Source organism: Coregonus lavaretus (genome assembly GCF_964263955.1).
Source record: "Coregonus lavaretus genome assembly, chromosome: 2".
In the NCBI taxonomy this organism is placed as follows: Eukaryota; Metazoa; Chordata; class Actinopteri; order Salmoniformes; family Salmonidae; genus Coregonus; species Coregonus lavaretus.
The window spans coordinates 85,251,126-85,273,255 of record NC_139989.1 but is presented as its reverse complement, the minus strand read 5'-3'; the positions used below and the strand labels follow the sequence as shown (position 1 = coordinate 85,273,255).

Here is a 22,130-nt window from a genome sequence, read left to right as displayed (position 1 = left end):
CCACCCATTTAAATCAAAATAAAAGTGGAGCAGGCCTCCTCCGCCTCCCACATGCATACAGATATAGGGTGCATATAAGACAGAAGGGGCTTGAAGATGATCCTATCTCCCCCCACAACACCAGTGGGCATATTCTCTGATGATAGGGTGATAGAGAGAGAGGGAGGGAGGGAGGGTGAGAGAGATTCTCTATAGGGCTAGCTTTTAGTAGGCATTTATGGAGAGAGAGAGAGAGAGAGAGAGAGAGAGAGAGAGAGAGAGAGAGAGAGAGAGAGAGAGAGAGAGAGAGAGAGAGAGAGAGAGAGAGAGAGAGAGAGAGAGAGAGAGAGAGAGAAAGAAAAAAAGGAGTGGCCTGTTGTGTGTACATTTCAGTTTGTTGTGTCACTGCATGAAGTTGGTACATACAGTAGTTCCCTCTGTAGATGACCCTGCCCTGAAAGTTTCATGGGACCTCATCTAAATACTGTCATGTGAGATGGATCCAATAAAGAAAAGGTGGCATTGTAGATGATTATATCTAGAGAGAGGAGAGAGAGAGAAACAATTCATTAGGGGACACCATAGCAAAGTGTTGTTTTACTACAGAAAAGGTTCAGCCAGTCCCTCCCTGTTTCAGTCCGTATTATTCTGGTTGTACAACCAATAGAAACAAGATCTATAACGTAAAGAGAGAACAAGTTGACTATTACTAGTACCTCCACAGTCCTCTAAGGGCTGCTGTTGTAATTGTAGCATATTGAGACAAGAGCTCCAAAACAGAGTTTGAAATGCCAGTGGTTGAGCACAAGAGGTCTGATAAAACATTTAACTTTTTTATAAGTATTTCACATATTAAATATTTCATATAAAAGTAATTTTTCATAGAAAACAGCAAAGTATATCACACATAAGGGCACACATTGGTATGCCATCTACAGATGTGAATCAGTGTAGAAATAGTCACCACAAAACAATTTTTCTTCAATAGTTTCTACTGTAGTAACACCTGCCGATTGTTAAGAAACCCATTCAACGTAATTTAAAGCAACAGATTGACACGAGAGCACCCCGTCTGCTAAATGGCATATTATTATTATTTTAAATAGTATTCGCACAATAAATAATTGGTACAGAATAAGTCTAGGGAGAGATGCCAGGAAGAGAGGGCTCCCGAGTTGTTTATTTTTCTCTCACTCTTCTTTTCATGTCCCTCTCATTTTGCGAGTCATGAGTCAACAGCACACGTAAAAGCTATTCAGAGATGGAAAAAATATGTGGAGATGGATCAGAGACAGATGAGGCTATTTCTGTGTATAGTATATATGTCAAAAACAGGTTTCAAGATCCCAGGCCACCACACAGACACGGTTTAAAAATCTTTATCTAGAAATTATTGGGTTTTGCATGTTCAAATAACACCATTTACACGCAAACTCAGTCCCAGAGAATAATGTTAATGTTGTTGGAGGGTTGTTAAGATGGCCGCCGCCACCCGTCGGTCGCTCGTCCAGCATTTGCCATTAGTAGTCAGTTGCCAGTCGTTCCTCGGCATCCATTGTCATCAAGTGTCTGTAGCACCCTGTCACGCCCTGACCTTGAGAGCCCTGTTATTTCACTAGTTAGTTTGGTCAGGGTGTGAATGCTAGATAATCTAGTTTATCTATTTCTATGTTGGCCGGGTGTGGTTCCCAATCAGCGGCAGCTGTCGATCGTTGTCTCTGATTGGGGATCATACTTAGCCAGCAATTTTGCCTACCTTTAGTTGTGGGATGTTGTTTCTGTTTAGGCTTGTTGCTGTTAGCCTTTAGAACTTCACGTTCAGTTGCTTTTGTTATTTTGTCAAGTGTTTATTTAATGCATTAAACATGTACGCATACCACGCTGCACCTTGGTCCGATCCTTTATACAACGAACGTGACACACCCAGTCCATGGTCCGGTTCCATGCAGGCAACAAAGGGGGAGAGGAAAACATGCATGAGCAGGGAGCCATTCTGAACAGATGTATTCGACCACACTCACACGTTTGGTCCCCCTCTGGCTGCAAGGTCATCAGCGGCTGGGTGTGACGTGGTACAGGCGCCAGACGTCTTCCTCCTCCAGCGCCAGAAGTCTTCTTCTGTGGGGTTTTACAGTGGACTACATCCTATTGTGATGTATGCCGTCACCTACTGGATGGTGTGAAAAAGCTTTCCAGTAAAAAAATAAGCAAACATAATATTCCCCAAAACGTAAACAAAATAGTCTGTCTATAGTCCATGTCTGATCCCTACACAGGCTCAGGAGCCTCCATCGCCAATAACCCTTGCAAATGTTCTGCTGTGAATTCCTGAAGCCCCAGATACTTTCCCACAGCCACAATGATGTCCAATTTCTTTGACTTCCTTTCTACTTGAGCCGTGCAGTTAATCACATTTGCAATGAACACCACAAAATCCACTTTCTTTACATACAGTATATCTGGTTCTCTTAGTTGAGACATTTTCACTATAGGCTGTGGTGCATCCACTACCATCTCTTCAACAGTAGTGTCACTTGCTCTCTTAATTATTTTGATTGCCTCCACATAGGTGACCAAATGGACTGCCCTAACTTTAGCCACCTCAACCTCCTTCAGCCTTACAGGGCACTCCATGAACTATGGGTCATGATCCCCACCACAATTGTAACATGGCCATTCTTCACTCCAACCTTCCGTATACTCCACCTGTCTGCGTACACATGAAACATGGCCAAATCCTACATTAGTGGGTTTGGGACAAATGCCTTTACTGCGTACCTCATATACCCAAGTTTTACATACGTAGGGAGGTGCTCACTATCAAAAAAACGATATAACCGACATATCTTCTTCCTTTTCTCCATCTACCATGTGGGTCATGCGACGGACACTAACCACACCTGGGATTCTCGTTGCCAGGTTTTCCTTCTTAACTTCCACTGACACCCTGGAGATTACTCCCTTAACAGGTGCCCTGCTCCGGAGTTCAAAGCACGATACTTCAGATGACCCGATTCTTGTGAGGCCCACTGCCCTCTTACTCTGTTCCTCATACACACAATTAATCAGGACAAGCCCACTCCTGGTCACTGATTGATTTAACTTTTCCCAGCAAACGGTTCACCCTCTTCGAGACCGCAACGTATCTCCCAGATAAAGATCCTTATCCAAACAACAAGCATCCCAACAAGAAAAACTCATCCTTGTACGACATATACACTTATCATTCCTTTCAATTTTCGACACTCTTCTTTTTCATTCCATTCTTCAACACTACTGTTGTCTAGCCACGTTCACCATGATTCCCCCACAGCCCAGAAGTGAGCTGGGAGCTCCATTATAACCAGCATGCAGCTCATCAACTGAATCTGAGCCAACTCCCTTTTCCAAGCAGATCAGCGAAGGGGGAGGTGTCTACAGTCAATCAATTAGGAAACAAGAGTACTTCTCATCTTATCATGGTTGAAGTAAAACAGGCAATTTAGAATTCACAACATACTCCCCGTTTCGGTGCAACAATGATGTTGTTCTAGCACAAAATGGATTCCTGTCTTCTGAAAAACGGATGCCATACTCCTCCTCCTCCTCCTCCTCATCTTCCTCCTGATCATCAACATCATAATCTAGGCACAGATATTATTCCCTGTCTGCAACTATAATCTACTACTTAGTCATCACTTTTGGGTAATTCTGTCTTCATCCTCATGTATGAAATCATTTTGCTCTTTGAAATAATCCTCATCCTCATTTGCTCATCCTCTGAGTGGTTCTTTATTCGAAATGCACCATCCACATTACATTTGATGAAAGTCACAGACCTGGGTCCTCATTTATAAACCATGCGTACATTTCTCACTAAATTCTGACATATGTGGAGATTGTAGGTTTTGCGTGCGCCACAAATTATTTGGATTTGTCATGCATGCAACATAATATGCAACATAATATGCTATATGTTTTCATTGACAAATCAGAGCCATACTATATTTTCCTGGAAAATGCCCTCCATGTACCTTTCATGGTAACGAAATGCCCTCATTTGCTGTATGACTTGGACATTTTGGAACTGGGCCATGACCTTTTTCTAAACAATCAAATGTATGTAGAGGTGCACAGAATGTTTTAATCTTCTGCAATTACTTTTTCAACAACAACAAAAATTGCTTATAGTGAGTGCCAAACACTGGCAGTGCATTCTGCAAGTTTGATTGTCTATTTGAACAATTTAAAAGTAAATGCTACAGCACACTTCTATGGAAAATACAAATTGTTGTTCAATATTTTGTTCATGAATAGATGATTGTGTTTCTATCTCCTGCCTTGTTATAGGCTCAGAATTTAAATATGCTATGGTGTTGCGCTCTTAACGCACAGTTATACTGTAGTGTAGCCTATACGTACACTGTCAAATGTTATGAATTTCTTTGTTCATTTTTTTTTCTCACCTTTATTTAACCAGGTAGGCCAGTTGAGAACAAGTTCTCATTTACAACTGCGACCTGGCCAAGATAAAGCAAAGCAGTGCGATAAAAACAACAACACAGAGTTACATATGGGGTAAAACAAAACATAAAGTCAAAAATACAACAGAAAATATATATACACTGTGTGCAAATGTAGCAAGTTATGGAGGTAAGGCAATAAATAGGCCTTAGTGCAAAATAATTACAATTAGTATTAACACTAGAATGATAGATGTGCAAGAGATGATGTGCAAATAGAGATACTGGGGTGCAAATTAGCAAAATAAATTACAATATGGGGATGAGGTAGTTGAGTGGGCTAATTTCAGAAGGGCTATGTACAGGTGCAGTGATCGGTAAGGTGCTCTGACAACTGATGCTTAAAGTTAGTGAGGGAGATAAGAGTCTCCAGCTTCAGAGATTTTTGCAGTTCGTTCCAGTCATTGGCAGCAGAGAACTGGAAGGAATGGCGGCCAAAGGAGGTGTTGGCTTTGGGGATGACCAGTGAGATATACCTGCTGGAGCGCATACTACGTGTGGGTGTTGCTATGGTGACCAATGAGCTAAGATAAGGCGGAGATTTGCCTAGCAGTGATTTATAGATGGCCTGGAGCCAGTGGGTTTGGCGACGAATATGTAGTGAGGGCCAGCCAACGAGAGCGTACAGGTCACAATGGTGGGTAGTATATGGGGCTTTGGTGACAAAACGGATGGCACTGTGATAGACTACATCCAATTTGCTGAGTAGAGTGTTGGAGGCTATTTTGTAAATGACATCGGCGAAGTCAAGGATCGGTAGGATAGTCAGTTTTACAAGGGCGGCATGAGTGAAAGAGGCTTTGTTGCGAAATAGGAAGCCGATTCTAGATTGAACTTTGGATTGGAGATGCTTAATGTGAGTCTGGAAGGAGAGTTTACAGTCTAACCAGACACCTAGGTATTTGTAGTTGTCCACATACTCTAGGTCAGACCCGTCGAGAGTAGTGATTCTAGTCGGGTGGGCGAATGCCAGCAGCGTTCGATTGAAGAGCATGCATTTAGTTTTATTAGTGTTTAAGAGCCGTTGGAGGCTATGGAAGGAGTGTTGTATGGCATTGAAGCTCGTTTGGAGGTTTGTTAACACAGTGTCCAATGAAGGGCCAGATGTATACAAAATGCTGTCGTCTGCGTAGAGGTGGATCTGAGAGTCACCAGCAGCAAGAGCGACATCATTGATATACACAAAGAAAAGAGTCGGCCCAAGAATTGAACCCTATGGCACTCCCATAGAGACTGCCATAGGTCCAGACAACAGGCCCTCCGATTTGACACATTGAACTCTATCTGAGAAGTAGTTGGTGAACCAGGCGAGGCAGTCATTTGAGAAACCAAGGCTATTTAGTCTGCCAATAAGAATGCGGTGGTTGACAGAGTCGAAAGCCTTGGCCAGGTCGATGAAGACGGCTGCACAGTACTGTTTATTATCGATCGTAGTTATAATATCGTTTAGGACCTTGAGCGTGGCTGAGGTGCACCCATGACCAGCTCGGAAACCGGATTGCTTAGCGGAGAAGGTACGGTGGAATTCGAAATGGTCGGTGATCTGTTTGTTAACTTGGCTTTCAAAAACTTTTGAAAGGCAGGGCAGGATGGATATAGGTCTGTAACAGTTTGGATCTAGAGTGTCACCCTCTTTGAAGAGGGGGATGACCGCGGCATCTTTCCTATCTCTGGGGATCTCAGATGTTACGAAAGAGAGGTTGAACAGGCTAGTAATAGGGGTTGCGACAATTTCGGCAGCTATTTTTAGAAATAGGCTATCTACCGGCCTATTTAAATTCGAGCATGCTTGGCTATTAAGTAAACGATGGATAAATGGTAGGCTAATATTTGTTGTGGAGCGGGAATAAACCAGTCATGTCATAAAAAGAGAGAATTGTCCTGCAATACTATTAGGCCTATATAATACAAGTAAAATAATTACATTAGGCTACATGCTGCCATGCGATCTCCTTACCAACGACAAATGCACCTGTTTTATCATTAGGACTACGTTATGTTTTTATTAGCCTACCATTATAATTTTGTGCATCATACACCTCCATTTCCCTCAAAATAACAATATTTGCTTGCAATACAATTCATCAACCACTAGCAGTTGTGTGTATGTAAGGTCTGAGATTTGCGTGGAGATTAAAATGGATAAATACCAAGCTTTGTGGGAAAACTGGCGCATGCAAGTCTTTTTTGTGCACACGCACCTTCGATCAATGAGGCTCCTGGAACTACCAAGATAATCAACTCTTTCAAGTAGCATTAACATTGAACCCCCACCACATGTCTACAAGAAACATCAATAAACCTCTCCAGTATCAATATTAGTGTCCCAATTTTCTGCTCTGCTACATCTACTGTATATTCACATGGACAAGAAAAGTTAGGCAAGGGACAACTTATCCAAGCAAATATTTTGTATTGTATTACAAACGCAACTTTCCATTTTCAACTGCATAGCTATATCTGTATTCATGTTGCATAGATAGGGATTACTTAAGTGTTCTACATCCAGTATGAATGATGAAGTGTTTCTTTAATTCAGTGGAATGACACCAAAGACTACGCCAGGGCATGTATTCACAAAGCGTATCAGAGTAGGAGTGTTGAACTAGGATCGTTTCTTAAATGGATTGTGTTGCTCATTACTTGGTTTTAAATTATTTTGGGATGATTCGGGAATGACATTTCAAACAAGCTAAATGGGGGAGATTGACTTAAATGGGGTTTTGGTCCCAAAATGCTAATATTAGCATTTGTTGATAGTGGCTAGTTTATTAACAAAATCGAATTGTAGATTGTAGTCACTCCTTGTCCATAGACCGCTTTCATGGTAAGGAAGAAAATATCTAAAGATATAATTTTGCTAAACTATCCCTTTAACGACCAGGGCCAATTTCTATTGGAACAGTCAACTAAACAAAACCAAAATAATCTGTTTACATCATGAAACAGCCTATAAATTTAACAGCAAATGTTGGCTATACTTGTGGACTAAAACGCATTATTTATGTATCTAAAGCTATGCATTTCCGCTCACAGTGACCCAACAAATTCATTTTCCCAAAGGTATTTCAAAAGTGCAAACATACACAGTATACACTCTCATTTATATACAGAACCAGTCAAAAGTTTGGACATACCTACTCATTCAAGGGTTTTTCTTTATTTTTTACTATTTTCTATATTGTAGAATAATAGTGAAGACATCAAAACTATGAAATAACACATATGGAATCATATGTAGTAACCAAAAAAGGTTTGAACAAATCAAAATATATTTTATATTTGAGATTCTTCAAATAGCCACCCATTTTCCTTCACTCTGAGGTCCGACTCATCCCACACCATCTCAACTGGGTTGAGGTCGGGGGATTCTGGAGGCCAGGTAATCTGATGCAGCACTCCATCACTCTCTTTCTTGGTCAAATAGCCCTTACACAACCTGGAGGTGTGTTGGGTCATTGACCTGTTTTAAAACAAATGATAGTCAAACTAAGCCCAAACCAGATGGGATGGTGTATCGCTGCAGAATGCTGTGGTAGCCATGCTGGTTAAGTATGCCTTGAATTCTAAACAAATCACAGATAGTGTCACCAGTAAAGCACCCCCCACACCATAATACCTCCTCCTCCATGCTTTACGGTGTGAAATACAAATGTGGAGATCATCCGTTCACCCACACCGCGTCTCACAAAGACACGGCGGTTGGAACCAAAAATCTCAAATTTTGACTCAAGACCAAAGGACACATTTCCACCGGTCTACTGTCCATTAATCATGTTTCTTGGCCCAAGCAAGTCTCTTCTTCTTATTGGTGTCCTTTAGTAGTGGTTTGTTTGCAGCAATTCGACCATGAAGCACTGATTCACAGTCTCCTCTGAACAGCTGATGTTGTAGATGTGTCTGTTACTTGAACTCTGGGAAGCATTGATTTGGGCTGCAATTTCTGAGGCTGGTAACTCTAATGAACTTATCCTCTGCAGCAGAGGTAACTCTGGGTCTTCCATTCCTGTGGCGGTCCTCATGAGAGCCAGTTTTATCATAGCGCTTGATGTTTTATGCGACTGCACTTGAAGAAACGTTCAAAGTTCTTGAAATGTTCCGTATTTTTTATTTTATTTTTTATTTTATTTCACCTTTATTTAACCAGGTAAGCCAGTTGAGAACAAGTTCTCATTTACAACTGCGACCTGGCCAAGATAAAGCAAAGCAGTGCGATAAAAACAACACAGAGTTACATATGGGGTAAAAAAACATAAAGTCAAAAATACAACAGAAAATATATATACAGTGTGTGCAAATGTAGCAAGTTATGGAGGTAAGGCAATAAATAGGCTATAGTGCAAAATAATTACAATAGTATTAACACTGGAATGCTAGATGTGCAAGAGATTATGTGCAAATAGAGATACTGGGGTGCAAAAGAGCAAAATAAATAACAATATAGGGATGAGGTAGTTGGGTGGGCTAATTTCAGATGGGCTGTGTACAGGTGCAGTGATCGGTAAGGTGCTCTGACAACTGATGCTTAAAGTTAGTGAGGGAGATAAGAGTCTCCAGCTTCAGAGATTTTTGCAATTCGTTCCAGTCATTGGCAGCAGAGAACTGGAAGGAATGGCGGCCAAAGGAGGTGTTGGCTTTGGGAATGACCAGTGAGATATACCTGCTGGAGCGCAGACTACGGGTGGGTGCTGCTATGGTGACCAATGAGCTAAGATAAGGCGGGGATTTGCCTAGCAGTGATTTATAGATGGCCTGGAGCCAGTGGGTTTGACGACGAACATGTAGTGAGGACCAGCCAACAAGAGCGTACAGGTCACAGTGGTGGGTAGTGTATGGGGCTTTGGAGACAAAACGGATGGCACTGTGATAGACTACATCCAATTTGCTGAGTAGAGTGTTGGAGGCTATTTTGTAAATGACATCGCCGAAGTCAAGGATCGGTAGGATAGTCAGTTTTACGAGGGCATGTTTGGCAGCATGAGTGAAGGAGGCTTTGTTGCAAAATAGGAAGCCGATTCTAGATTTAACTTTGGATTGGAGATTATTTATGTGAGTCTGGAAGGAGAGTTTACACTCTAACCAGACACCTAGGTATTTGTAGTTGTCCACATACTCTAGGTCAGACCCGTCGAGAGTGGTGATTCTAGTCGGGTGGGCGGGTGCCAGCAGCGTTCGATTGAAAAGCATGCATTTAGTTTTACTAGTGTTTAAGAGCAGTTGGAGGCTACTGAAGGAGTGTTGTATGGCATTGAAGCTCGTTTGGAGGTTTGTTAACACAGTGTCCAATGAAGGGCCAGATGTATACAAAATGCTGTCGTCTGCGTAGAGGTGGATCTGAGAGTCACCAGCAGCAAGAGCGACATCATTGATATACACAGAGAAAAGTGTCGGCCCAAGAATTGAACCCTGTGGCACCCCCATAGAGACTGCCATAGGTCCAGACAACAGGCCCTCCGATTTGACACACTGAACTCTATCTGAGAAGTAGTTGGTGAACCAGGCGAGGCAGTCATTTGAGAAACCAAGGCTATTTAGTCTGCCAATAAGAATGCGGTGGTTGACAGAGTCGAAAGCCTTGGCCAGGTCGATGAAGACGGCTGCACAGTACTGTCTATTATCAATCGCGGTTATAATATCGTTTAGGACCTTGAGCGTGGCTGAAGTGCACCCATGACCAGCTCGGAAACCGGATTGCATAGCGGAGAAGGTACGGTGGTATTCGAAATGGTCGGTGATCTGTTTGTTAACTTGGCTTTCAAATACTTTCGAAAGGCAGGGCAGGATGGATATAGGTCTGTAGCAGTTTGGATCTAGAGTGTCACCCCCTTTGAAGAGGGGGATTACCGCGGCAGCTTTCCAATCTCTGGGGATCTCAGACGTTATGAAAGAGAGGTTGAACAGACTAGTAATAGGGGTTGCGACAATTTCGGCGGCTAGTTTTAGAAAGAAAGGGTCCAGATTGTCTAGCCCAGCTGATTTGTAGGGGTCCAGATTTTGCAGCTCTTTCAAAACGTCAGCTGTCTGAATTTGTGTGAAGGAGAAGCGGGGGGGGGGCATGGGCAAGTTGCAGTGGAGGGTGCAGAGTTGGTGGCCGGGGTAGTGGTAGCCAGATGGAAAGCATGGCCAGCTGTAGCAAAATGCTTGTTGAAATTCTCGATTATTGTAGATTCATCGGTGGTGATAGTGTTTCCTAGCCTCAGTGCAGTGGGCAACTGGGAGGAAGTGCTCTTATTCTCCATGGACTTTACAGTGTCCCAAAACTTTTTGGAGTTAATGTTACAGGATTCTGTTTGAAAAAGTTAGCCTTTGCTTTCCTGACTGCTTGTGTATATTGGTTCCTAACTTCCCTGAAAAGTTGCATATCGCGGGGGCTATTTGATGCTAATGCAGTACGCCACAGGATGTTTTTGTGCTGGTCAAGGGCAGTCAAGTCTGAGGAGAACCAGGGGCTATATCGGTTCTTAGTTCTGTATTTTTTGAATGGGGCATGTTTATTTAAGATTGAGAGGAAATTACTTTTAAGGAACAACCAGGCATCCTCTACTGACGGAATGAGATCTATATCCATCCAGGATACCTGGGCCAGGTCAATTTGGAAGGCCTGCTCGCTAAAGTGTTTTAGGGAGCGTTTGACAGTGATGAGGGGTGGTCGTTTGACCGCGGACCCGTTACGGACGCAGGCAATAAGGCAGTGATCGCTGAGATCCTGGTTGAAGACAGCTGAGGTGTATTTAGAGGGTATGTTAGTCAGGATGATATCTATGAGGGTACCCATGTTTACGGATTTAGGGTTGTACCTGGTAGGTTCGTTGATAATTTGCGTTAGGTTGAGGGCATCTAGTTTGGATTGTAGGATGGCCGGGGTATTAAGCATATCCCAATTTAGGTCACCAAGCAGTACGAACTCTGAGGATAAATGGGGGGCAATCAATTCACATATGGTGTCCAGGGCACAGCTGGGGGCTGAGGGGGGTCTGTAGCAAGCGGCAACAGTGAGAGACTTATTTCTGGAAAGGTGGATTTTTAGAAGTAGAAGCTCAAACTGTTTGGGCACAGACCTGGATAGTATGATAGAGCTCTGCAGGCTATCTCTACAGTAGATTGCAACTCCACCCCCTTTGGCAGTTCTATCTAGAAGGAAAATGTTATAGTTGGGGATGGAAATTTCAGAATTTTTGGTGGCCTTCCTGAGCCAGGATTCAGACACTGCTAGAATATCAGGGTTGGCGGAGTGTGCTAACGCAGTGAATAACTAAAACTTAGGAAGTAGACTTTACGTGCAAGAAACCAAGACTTTTGCGATTACAGAAGTCAGCAAATGATAGCGTCTGGGGAGTAGGAGTGATACTGAGGGCTGCAGGGCCTGGGTTAGCCTCTACATCACCAGAGGAACAGAGGAGGACTAGAATAAGGATACGGCTAAAGGCTTTAAGAACTGGTCTTCTAGTGCGTTGGGTACATAGAATAAAGGGGGCAGATTTCCGGGTGTTGTAGAAAAGATTCAGGGCATTATGTACAGACAAGGATATGGAAGGATATGAGTAAAGTGGAGGTAAACCTAAGCGTTGGGTAACAATGAAAGAGATAGTATCACTAGAGGCACCAATTGAGTCGGTCTCCGCGTGTATGGGGGTTGGGACAAAGGAGCTATCTAAGGCAGGTTTATCTGGGCTGGGGGATCTACAGTGAAATAGTACAATTAGAAATAACCGAAACAACAATAAGCTAACCATGTTTGGGCTGAGGCTAAACATAAACAGGATGTAGTACCGTAAAAAGGAACAGTCCAGCAGACATCAGCTGTATAGCTGAGTTATCATAAGGTCCGGTGAACAGCAATAGGATAGTTCGGAGGCTGCTAAAGCACTAGCGAGTAAGAGGCCACGGCTAGCGTGTGCTAGCGGGCCGGGGCTAGCAGATGGAATCTTTGTGGTCAACGTCGTAACCACATCAGACGATTTCGTCGGCAGACCAGTCGTGTAGGATCGGCGGGGCTCCGTGTCAACACTAGGTGGTCCCGTCCGGTTGACAGAGAGGTAGATAGCCGGGAGATGGGCCTAGCTCAAGATGATTAGCCAGACCACAGCGTCCATTTTGTTGCAGCTAGCTGGTAGCGATGAATCCGGAGTTAAAGGTCCAGTGATTCAGTGATTCCGGCAGAAAAACGGATATGTTCTGGGTCGATAACGCGCTGTGCAGACTGGCCGAATATCCGGTGATTAATATCCAGTGATTAAATTAATCCAGCAGAAAAAAAATCCAATGTTCTGGGTGAAATACCGCTAACTGTGGCTAATAGCAAGTAGCTAGTTAGCTGGCTAGCTAGTTTCAACTGGAGATTCTAGATAAAAGGTAAGTCAATAATAGAATCCGTTCCACATTGAGTGAGGCGGGTTGCAGGAAAGTATATTTTGTAGAAGGATGAAAAGTCTGATAGGGAAATATGTACGAAAAATACAAAAAAAACAGGCTATTTACAGACACACGACAAAAACAGAACTGCACTACTTCGCCATCTTGGATCAGATTGAGAATCGTATTGACTGACCTTCTGATGGACTGTCGTTTCTCTTTGCTTATTTGAGCTGTTCTTGCCATAATATTACATTTTAGTCATTTAGCAGACGCTCTTATCCAGAGCGACTTAGTGCATACATGTATTTTCAACAACAATCATACTGGCCCCCCGTGGGAATCGAACCCCCAACCCTGGCATTGCAAGCGCCATGCTCTACCAACTGAGCTACATAATATGGACTTGGTCTTTTACCAAATAGGGCTATCTTCTGTATACCACCCCTACCTTGTCACAACAAAACTGATTGGCTCAAATGCATTAAGAAGGAAAGAAATTCCACAAATTAAATTTTAACAAGGCACACCTGTTAATTGAAATGCATTCCAGGTGACTACCTCATGAAGCTGGTTGAGAGAATGCCAGGAGTGTGCAAAGCTGTCATCAAGGCAAAAGGTGGCTATTTGAAGAATCTCAAATATAAAATATATTTTGATTTAATTAACACTTTTCTGGTTACTACATGATTCCATATGTGTTATTTCATAGTTTTGATGTCTTCACTATTATTCTACAATGTAGAAAATAGTAAAAATAAAGAAAAACCCTGGAATGAGTAGGTGTGTCCAAACTTTTGACTGGTATTGTAAATGTAAGGTGTGTGTGTGTATGTGCAGGCCATATACAATTGAAAGTGCAGCACACATTAACATTGTGCTTCTTTGCATTGTACTATTTCCTGAGCTCAAAAGCTTTCAATAGACATGCCTTTGTTCTGTAATTGGGTTCCAGCGAACAACAGAAATGCTTACCACAACAAGTAATCAGTACATTGGCCCATCCTTTTCCCACAATGCTTTGCCCCATAAAGAAAACAAGAATAGAGGCCAAGTGTTGAACTGGTATAATGGTATGAGCTAAATAAAACATTTGTGTTTCAAGAATACTGATTTAATTCTATAGCTATTTTAGCTTACTGTCAACACCGTTGAGAACCACAACTGAATCACACAATGTTTCTATCCATTTATGTTTTCTGTTCTTTCTGAAATGCAAAAACAGTAAAATAATGTGATGTTATCATGCATATAAGACACAATTAAGAATTAGCAAGAACTGAGGGCATGAATATGTCCTCAGTGTTTCATTTGATATCCAGTGATGCAGCACCACTTTCGCTGCCTGGTTTAATAACACAATATTTGACTAAAATACATGTTTAAAATGGTTTCTGTTTCCTTTGGCACATTTGCCAATGTCAAGTCCTAGCTGATGACCAGATGTACTCTAAACTCCAAACTCCATAGCTGTAAGTCATTTCATGGTCTGTTCTCATTTGAAAATCAAGATTCAAAAGTGGCGCATAAGAGATTCTCAGATACACAAAGATAGAAAATATTGTAACCTTGGCATGTCTTATCTTTGTGACGCCATGTGAAGCCATACACTAAAACTGGGACACTTTCCCATGGTGCAAGCTTCTATTTTAATGTCAACCAGATGTGCTGTCACCTGGGAGCAGAAGGTGTCACGATCGTTTACGGATGAGACGGACCAAGGCGCAGCGTGATAAGCGTACATATTTATTTAGTACTGAACACGAACAAAACAACAAACAAACGATACGTGAAGTCCAAGGTAGACTAATAACATACCTATACGGAACAAGATCCCACACAGACTGGTGCCAAACGGCTGCCTAAGTATTGTCCCCAATCAGAGACAACGAACTACAGCTACCTCTGATTGGGAACCACCCTGGCCAACATAGATCTACACGATCTAGAAACTCAAACATAGAAAACTAAACATAGAAACTACACACCCTGGCTCAACATTTAAGAGTCCCCAGAGCCAGGGCGTGACAGTACCCCCCCCCCCCCAAAGGTGCGGACTCCGACCGCGCCCCATAAACATAACAGGGTAGGGGCCGGGTGGGCATTCCGCCTCGGAGGCGAATCCGGCTCCGGGCGTAACCACCACCTTCTCTCCACCTCCCTGTTGCGCCCCTGGTCTGGTCTGGCACCGCTGACTGGAGCTGGACCCGACGACGGTGGAACGAACTGTACAGGCTCCGGACTGGAGCCGCTTGCCGGAGCTGGACTGGGCACCGGTGGAGCGGATTGCTCTGGCTCCGGAGTGGATCCGCTGACTGGAGTTGGACCGGACCCCGGTGGAGCGGATTGCTCTGGCTCCGGAGTGGAGCAGCTGACCGGTGCCGGACCAGGCACCGGTGGAACAGGCACGGGCCGTGCCGGACTGGACACACGCACCACTGGCTTGGTGCGGGGAGCAGGAACGGGCCGGACCGGGCTGACGACGCGCACCACTGGCTTGGTGCGGGGAGCAGGAACGGGCCGGACCGGGCTGACGACGCGCACCACTGGCTTGGTGCGGGGAGCAGGAACAGGCCGGACCGGGCTGGCGACGCGCACCACAGGCTTGGTGCGAGGGGCAGGAACAGGCCGGACCGGGCTGGCGACGCGCACCACAGGCTTGGTAGGAGGGGCAGGAACAGGCCGGGCTGGCGACGCGCACCACTGGTTTGGTGCGAGGGGCAGGAACAGGCTGGACCGGGCTGGCGACACGCACCACAGGCTTGGTGCGAGGGGCAGGAACAGACCGGGCCGGGCTGGCGACGCGCACCACTGGTTTGGTGCGAGGGGCAGGAACAGGCCGGACCGGGCTGGCGACACACACCACTGGCTTAGTGCGAGGAGCAGGAACGGGTCGGGCCGTACTGGGAACACGCACCACTAGCTTAGTGCGGGGAGCAGGAACGGGCTGGACCGTACTGGGAACACACACCACTGGCCTTGTGCGGGAAGCAGGAATGGGTCGGGCCGTACTGGGAACACGCACCACTGGCTTAGTGCGGGGATCAGGAACGGGCCGGACCGGACTGGCGACACACACCACTTGCTTGGTGCGAGGAGCGGGACTGGGTTCCCTTATAAACCTCCGCTCCTTCTGCTGCCTAACCAGCTCCTCTCGCCGTGCCTCTACACTCTCCTTCTCCCTTATCGCCTCCTGTAGCTCCTCCCTCTGACCAATTAACTCCTGCTCCCTCTGGACCAATAGCCCCCGTAACCTGGTGGCCTCCTCTCCTAGTCTGCAGATTCGCCCTGTCGCTGCCTCCTGCTGCCTCGTCGTCCACGCCGTGTGCCCCCCCCCCCAAACATTTTCTTGGGGTTGCCTCTCGGGTGTCCGTCGTCGGCACGGTTGGCGCCGTTTCTCCTCTCCTGCCTGGGCATTTACCTTCGCCCATGGCCCTTTCCCCGCGAATATCTCCTCCCATGACCACCATTTGCCCACCTGAGACATCGCTATTCTCTCTTCCTGGGCACGCTGCTTGGTCCTCATTTGGTGGGATCTTCTGTCACGATCGTTTACGGATGAGACGGACCAAGGCGCAGCGTGATAAGCGTACATATTTATTTAGTACTGAACACGAACAAAACAACAAACAAACGATACGTGAAGTCCAAGGTAGACTAATAACATACCTATACGGAACAAGATCCCACACAGACTGGTGCCAAACGGCTGCCTAAGTATGGTCCCCAATCAGAGACAACGAACTACAGCTGCCTCTGATTGGGAACCACCCTGGCCAACATAGATCTACACAATCTAGAAACTCAAACATAGAAAACTAAACATAGAAACTACACACCTGGCTCAACATTTAAGGTATGTATAGTTTTTTGTGTGCTCTAGGGCAACGGTGTCTAGATGGAATTTGTATTTGTGGTCCTGGCAACTGGACCTTTTTTGGAACACCATTATTTTTGTCTTACTGAGATTTACTGTCTCTCTCTCTCTCTCTCTCTCTCTCTCTCTCTCTCTCTCTCTCTCTCTCTCTCTCTCTCTCTCTCCAATTTAAGGGCTTTATTGGCATGGGAAACGTATGTTAACGTTGCCAAAGCAAGTGAAGTAGATAATAAACAATAAATATTAACAGTAAACATTACACTCTGAAGTTCCAAAAGAATAAAGACATTTCAAATGTCATATTATGTCTATATACAGTGTTGTAACATTGTGCAAATAGTTAAAGTACAAATGGGAAAATAAATCAACATAAATACGGCCGTAGGACAGTGTCCTGGTAAGAAAACAACAATGTTTAATTTCAAAAGCAGCAATTAGTAACATCACACAATTTCATCACAAGCTTAGCTAACGTTGGTTAAATAAAGTGCAGCAAAGCACAGCACAGTACAACTTTATTAGTCCATGTTACAGGGAACAAAGGGAATTTGTCTTTCTGAAAGGGGTTGGTCACAGATCTGCCAGTTCAGATCCAATCCCACGTTTTGTTGTCTGGCTCAGGACTCAAACCAGTGACCTTTCAGTTACTGGAGTATTTCTCTAACGTCCACCAATTTCCTACTGGTATATTTTGTACATGATCTGTCAATCCTGAGAGCAACGCTCTCTCTCCTCCTCTTCCCCCATCTCTCTTTGCTGGGGTGAAGTTTCCCCTAGATACAGATCTAGGATCAGCTTCCCCTCCCCCAAACCTAACAAGGATCATTAGTGGGAGGAATTTAAACCTGATCCAAAGCCAGTGTCTATTTGGGAAACGTGTCCCCTCCCCCACAACTCTACATGTGGATGCGGCTTCCTCCATCTCACCATGTTCACAAAGAAAACGGCAGTGTATTTCAGCTGTAAGTATTTTGAAGTTACTAGCTATATTATTGGAATTGAATTGACCTAGCTTCATTATTATTCAACAATAACTGGGCCAATGTCGCCGTAGCAGCAGTGGTGGTTCTAGAACATTCCCAGTGGGAGGGGCCAGGCTGGGGCCAGTTGTACTGTTAGAGGGGCCAGTTGCATCACACATTATTGTTGTCATGTCGTTTTCTTCACTGCATTGCAGGCATCAATAGACAAATGACCATGTTTATAATCATTCAACTATTTATTATTTGCATTTACACGTTACATTTTTTACATTTGCATTACATATTCACTATCAGTTACATCAACTGTATTCCACGGTTTTTGTGGTTTCTTGCAAAAATAATTCATCTAGATTGAAGGCCTTTGCCCTCCTTGACTCAATATTTAATACACCTAAATTGCTTAATCTCTCATCTGATATTGTGGACCTAAGATATGTTTTCACCAGCTTTAGTGCAGAAAAACTCTGTTCACAAGAAGCGGTACTAACAGGGATTGAAACAGATATTTTGCACAGTTTAAAGAGCTGAAAGAAAACGTCTTTATAAGGCTGAATGAATAATGCTAGCTCTACTACACTGGAGGGTCTCTGCATGCCACTCTGGATTTTCCTTTGTCAAATTATTCTGAACTGATGTAGTTCATGCCCCAAGTCCTCAATATTTGATTCATACATTCTAGCAAATGGAAACAGGGACTTCTCTTTGAGAAATGCATCACTTTTGGGGTTTAGAGTTTGGACGCCATTCATTATGTCACAGTTTCTGCTAGAGAATCATCTGTTGAGCTCATTGAGCATCTGATCTAAGACAGGGTAGAAAAAGGTTGTACGAAAACTGTCTTGATCTATTTCTGAATCTGACCTCTGACCTACTGTACTGAGTAGACAGTCTCCATTAAATTGAGAGCTTTTTTGGTGGTTTTGCAGGGGGCTGTATTGCAGTATCACATTGCTCAGCTGTGTTCAACACTTCATTCCATAGGTCATCAGAAAATGACTCATCCCTGTAGTCATTCAAAGTTTGAACTAAGGCTTCAACTAAAATCAACAGCCTTTGACAGGTCAAGTGATGAAGACTGTAGCATCTCTGATAGAAATGTTGCTTCTCCAAAAACGTTATGCAGTGGAACAAGGAACACAATGAATTGTAAATCTATCTGTGCAAGCAGACCTCGTGCCTCAACAGACCTGTCACCGTTGTGTTCTTGGACTATGTCTTGCAGGACTCGCTTAACGGCAGGCAATCTATCCATAATAGTATGTAGAGCCATATATCGACATGCCCAGCGAGTGTCACTTAGTCTCTGAAGCTCTCTAGGTGCACAAGGGTACATCTCTCTTTGTACGCTAAGCCATTTTTGATGCACATGTATGACCCAGATGTGAAGGCATACAGTCTTTCTAGTAAGGAGAAGAACTGTCCTACCTCAGGGACAGCTTTGACTGTCTCCACTAAAACTAAGTGTAGACAGTGTGCACTGCAGTGGAGGTAAAAGGCTTTGCTTGTTCTTTAATGCGTTGCCTGGACGCCTGAATGCTGCCACTCTTAACTGAAGCACCGTCATATGCTTGGCCTACTAGGTTGTTTTTGTATTCAAGACCATGACTTTCTAATATGTGTATGATTTAGTCAGTAAGCCCTGCTGCATCTAGTGGATCAGCCGATTCAAAGTGGAGACAGCTCTCATGGACAGCTCCACTGAAATAGTACCTGAGTACTGGAGATATCTGATCCTTTTGTTTTAACATCTTTTGTTTTCCGTCTGCCATTATGCTGAAGACCTCACTGTCTTTCACTTCTTCTATCATCTCTGTTGGAACCATGTCTGCCAAACAACTCAGAACCTCATTCTGAATCCCTTTGCTTGTGTATTTTGCATTATGAATGGAAGTCAACCTTTTTTCCACAGTTGTGTCATGCTTAGCTATTGTTTCTAGGATTGCCATGAAGTTCCCTTTATTATCAGACTCTGCAGACTCATCGTGTCCTCTTTGTGCAATGTTTTGTGTGGCTGTAAGTAGTAGTACTTCTCCTATTGTTTTAACATAGTCCCCATTTTCTTGAACCTGTTTGTTGTGTTCCTTGTTTAGGGCATTTACCAGTGTTGCATTACTTTTTACAGCTTTCTGATAGACTCTCCACGTAATCATTGCTTGTTTGTGCCACTCAGACCTTGCATGAATTGCAAATCCCCCCGTCTTTGTAAATTGCCTTCTTCCAGTTGTTAAAACCCAATTTTGAATCCAATCCAGTCTCTGAGACAGGCGTAACAAAACCCAGAGTCTGATTTGTTTGAATATTGAAGCCAGGGGTGGATGTGGTACCAGGCCGCCTTGAAGCTCCTCCTCCTGTCCCCCATCAGAGTTCTTGGGTCCATGTTCATCACTGGCTGCACCGGTGGCTCCTCCCGGGATTGGCTGACATCACTCTGTCTCTCCAATGGTCTTCCTGCTGTCTCTCTGATGGGGGACAGGAGGAGGAGCTAGGGCGGCAGGTAGCTTAGTGGGTAAGAGTGTTGTGCCAGTAACCGAAAGGTCGCTGGTTCTAATCCCCGAGCCGACTAGGTGAAAAATCTGTCGATGTGCCCTTAAGCAAGGCACTTAACCCTAATTGCTCCTGTAAGTCGCTCTGGATAAGAGCATCTGCTAAATGACTAAAATGTAAAAATGTCTCTCTGCTCTCTCCACACCTGAACCCTCTGTCTCTGTCTGACTTTCTGCCTTGTCTTTTCTTTGGAAGAAACATGAAGTCCTTTTTTCTCTTCATGTTGGTGACAACTATAGAGCAAAAGCAATGGGGACCAAGCTTATTCATTCATTTACTGAAAATAACTGACTCGCTAGGTAGCTAGCTTTCATGTCTAACCTTTCAACGTTACAATGCGTTTACTGAGTGTGGTTTGAGTAAAAGCACTCAGCAACATGCGTTTTTGATCAAATATTATACCCTTTTTCATATTGCCATACATTTTCGATGCATGTCTGTTAGAACCTAAAACAATGCAAATGAATACATAGCCCAGGATTCAAGCCAATTCCTTCATTAGTTCACAAAGAAAGTAACAAACGGACAGGTTAACATTAGCTGATCTAACGTTACACTTCTGTAATGCATTTAATAGTTAACTATGTTACAAATACAACATATTCAACATGTTGCTCACCTCTCTTTATTTCCTTCTTCTTGCTTGAACGATATTATTCGTGCCAAATTTCTTTCAACTTCTGAATAGAAGAAAACTTGCAGATCCATGTGGTACGATACTGTTGTGTTCCGCCTAAAGGAGTCCCACTAGAAAATGTGTTGGGTTACTTTAGTGTTCCGCTTTGCCACTGTCTAATAACGGATGTAAACAAATCAATAAAATAAAACATGATCGCAAAAAATAATTCTGTGATAATTATTTCAGACTCCGCATTTAGAGGGGCCACAAGGGGGTCCAAGCTTGTTGTCACAGGGGCACTGCCCCCCCCAGAACCGCTAGTGTCTCACAGCCCTTCTTCGGCCTCGGCGGATGCTAGCTCGGAAGAAGCACCAGCATGGTTCAGAATGGTGATGGACAAGGGTATAACTAAAATCCAACAGACACTTTCTGAACGCCTCAGCAAAATTGATGTGCTGGTCGATAAACTCCACGAAGACCAGAAAGTCACAAAGGGAACGAGTGACAAAGTTACAAAAAGACCATGCTGACCAACAGGCTGCCATCCTGGACGTCCGCCTGGAAGTGGATCAAAAGCACTAGAAGTTGGAAGATGCCATCTCTAAACTCGAGAAATTAGATTCTTACGAACATTTCCAAATGTGCTTGAATTTGAGATTTCAAGGTTTCCCGGAGGCCGTGGAGGGAAGAGACGCCATCTCCTTTCTACAGGAATGGATTCCCAAAATTCTGGATCTACCCCCTTCCGCACACCCACTGGAAATGGAGAGGGTCCATTGCACCCTACGGAGGCGACTGCCTGGCCAGGTTGCACCCAGGGCATTTGTCATTACATTTCTACGGTACCAGGACACTGTCCGCATCCTCTCTGCTGCCCGAGCAAAGGGAGAGCTCAAGTACGGAGATGCCAGAATCATGATCTTTCCAGATCTTTCTCCCATACTACACAAGAGGAGGATGGCTTTCTCCCCACTGAAGAGGCTTCTGCGGCAGGCTGGCTCGGCTTACGGCCTGCTGCTACCCGACGACTTTTTGGACGTAAACCAAGAATGGTGAGCGCACATTTGACTCTGTGAAGACGGCTGAAACATACATGAGGAAAGAACTCCCTGACTTGTTCCCGTCTACTACATCAGGAGGAACTGTCTTTTGAACTTGGATACAGTGGATAGTGAACTGTTAGAACATGAGGATACAACCAAATGACTCATAGGATCGGCTGGCTGGCTGGCTAGATGGCTAGCGCCATAATGACAGGCCAGGTAAAGTTGGAT

The 22,130-nt window shown here is 44.2% G+C and overlaps 1 long non-coding RNA gene across 1 annotated transcript in view; it reads left to right on the top strand.

Moving 5' to 3' along the window:
- The first annotated feature begins 4,480 nt into the window (after positions 1-4,480).
- The window catches only part of LOC311142441, a 1,015,744-nt gene continuing 998,094 nt past the window's right edge, over positions 4,481-22,130 (top strand). Inside the window, exon 1 of the long non-coding RNA XR_014614312.1 lies at positions 4,481-4,536. This is a non-coding gene — a long non-coding RNA (uncharacterized lncRNA). The remainder of the gene's footprint in view (positions 4,537-22,130) is intronic.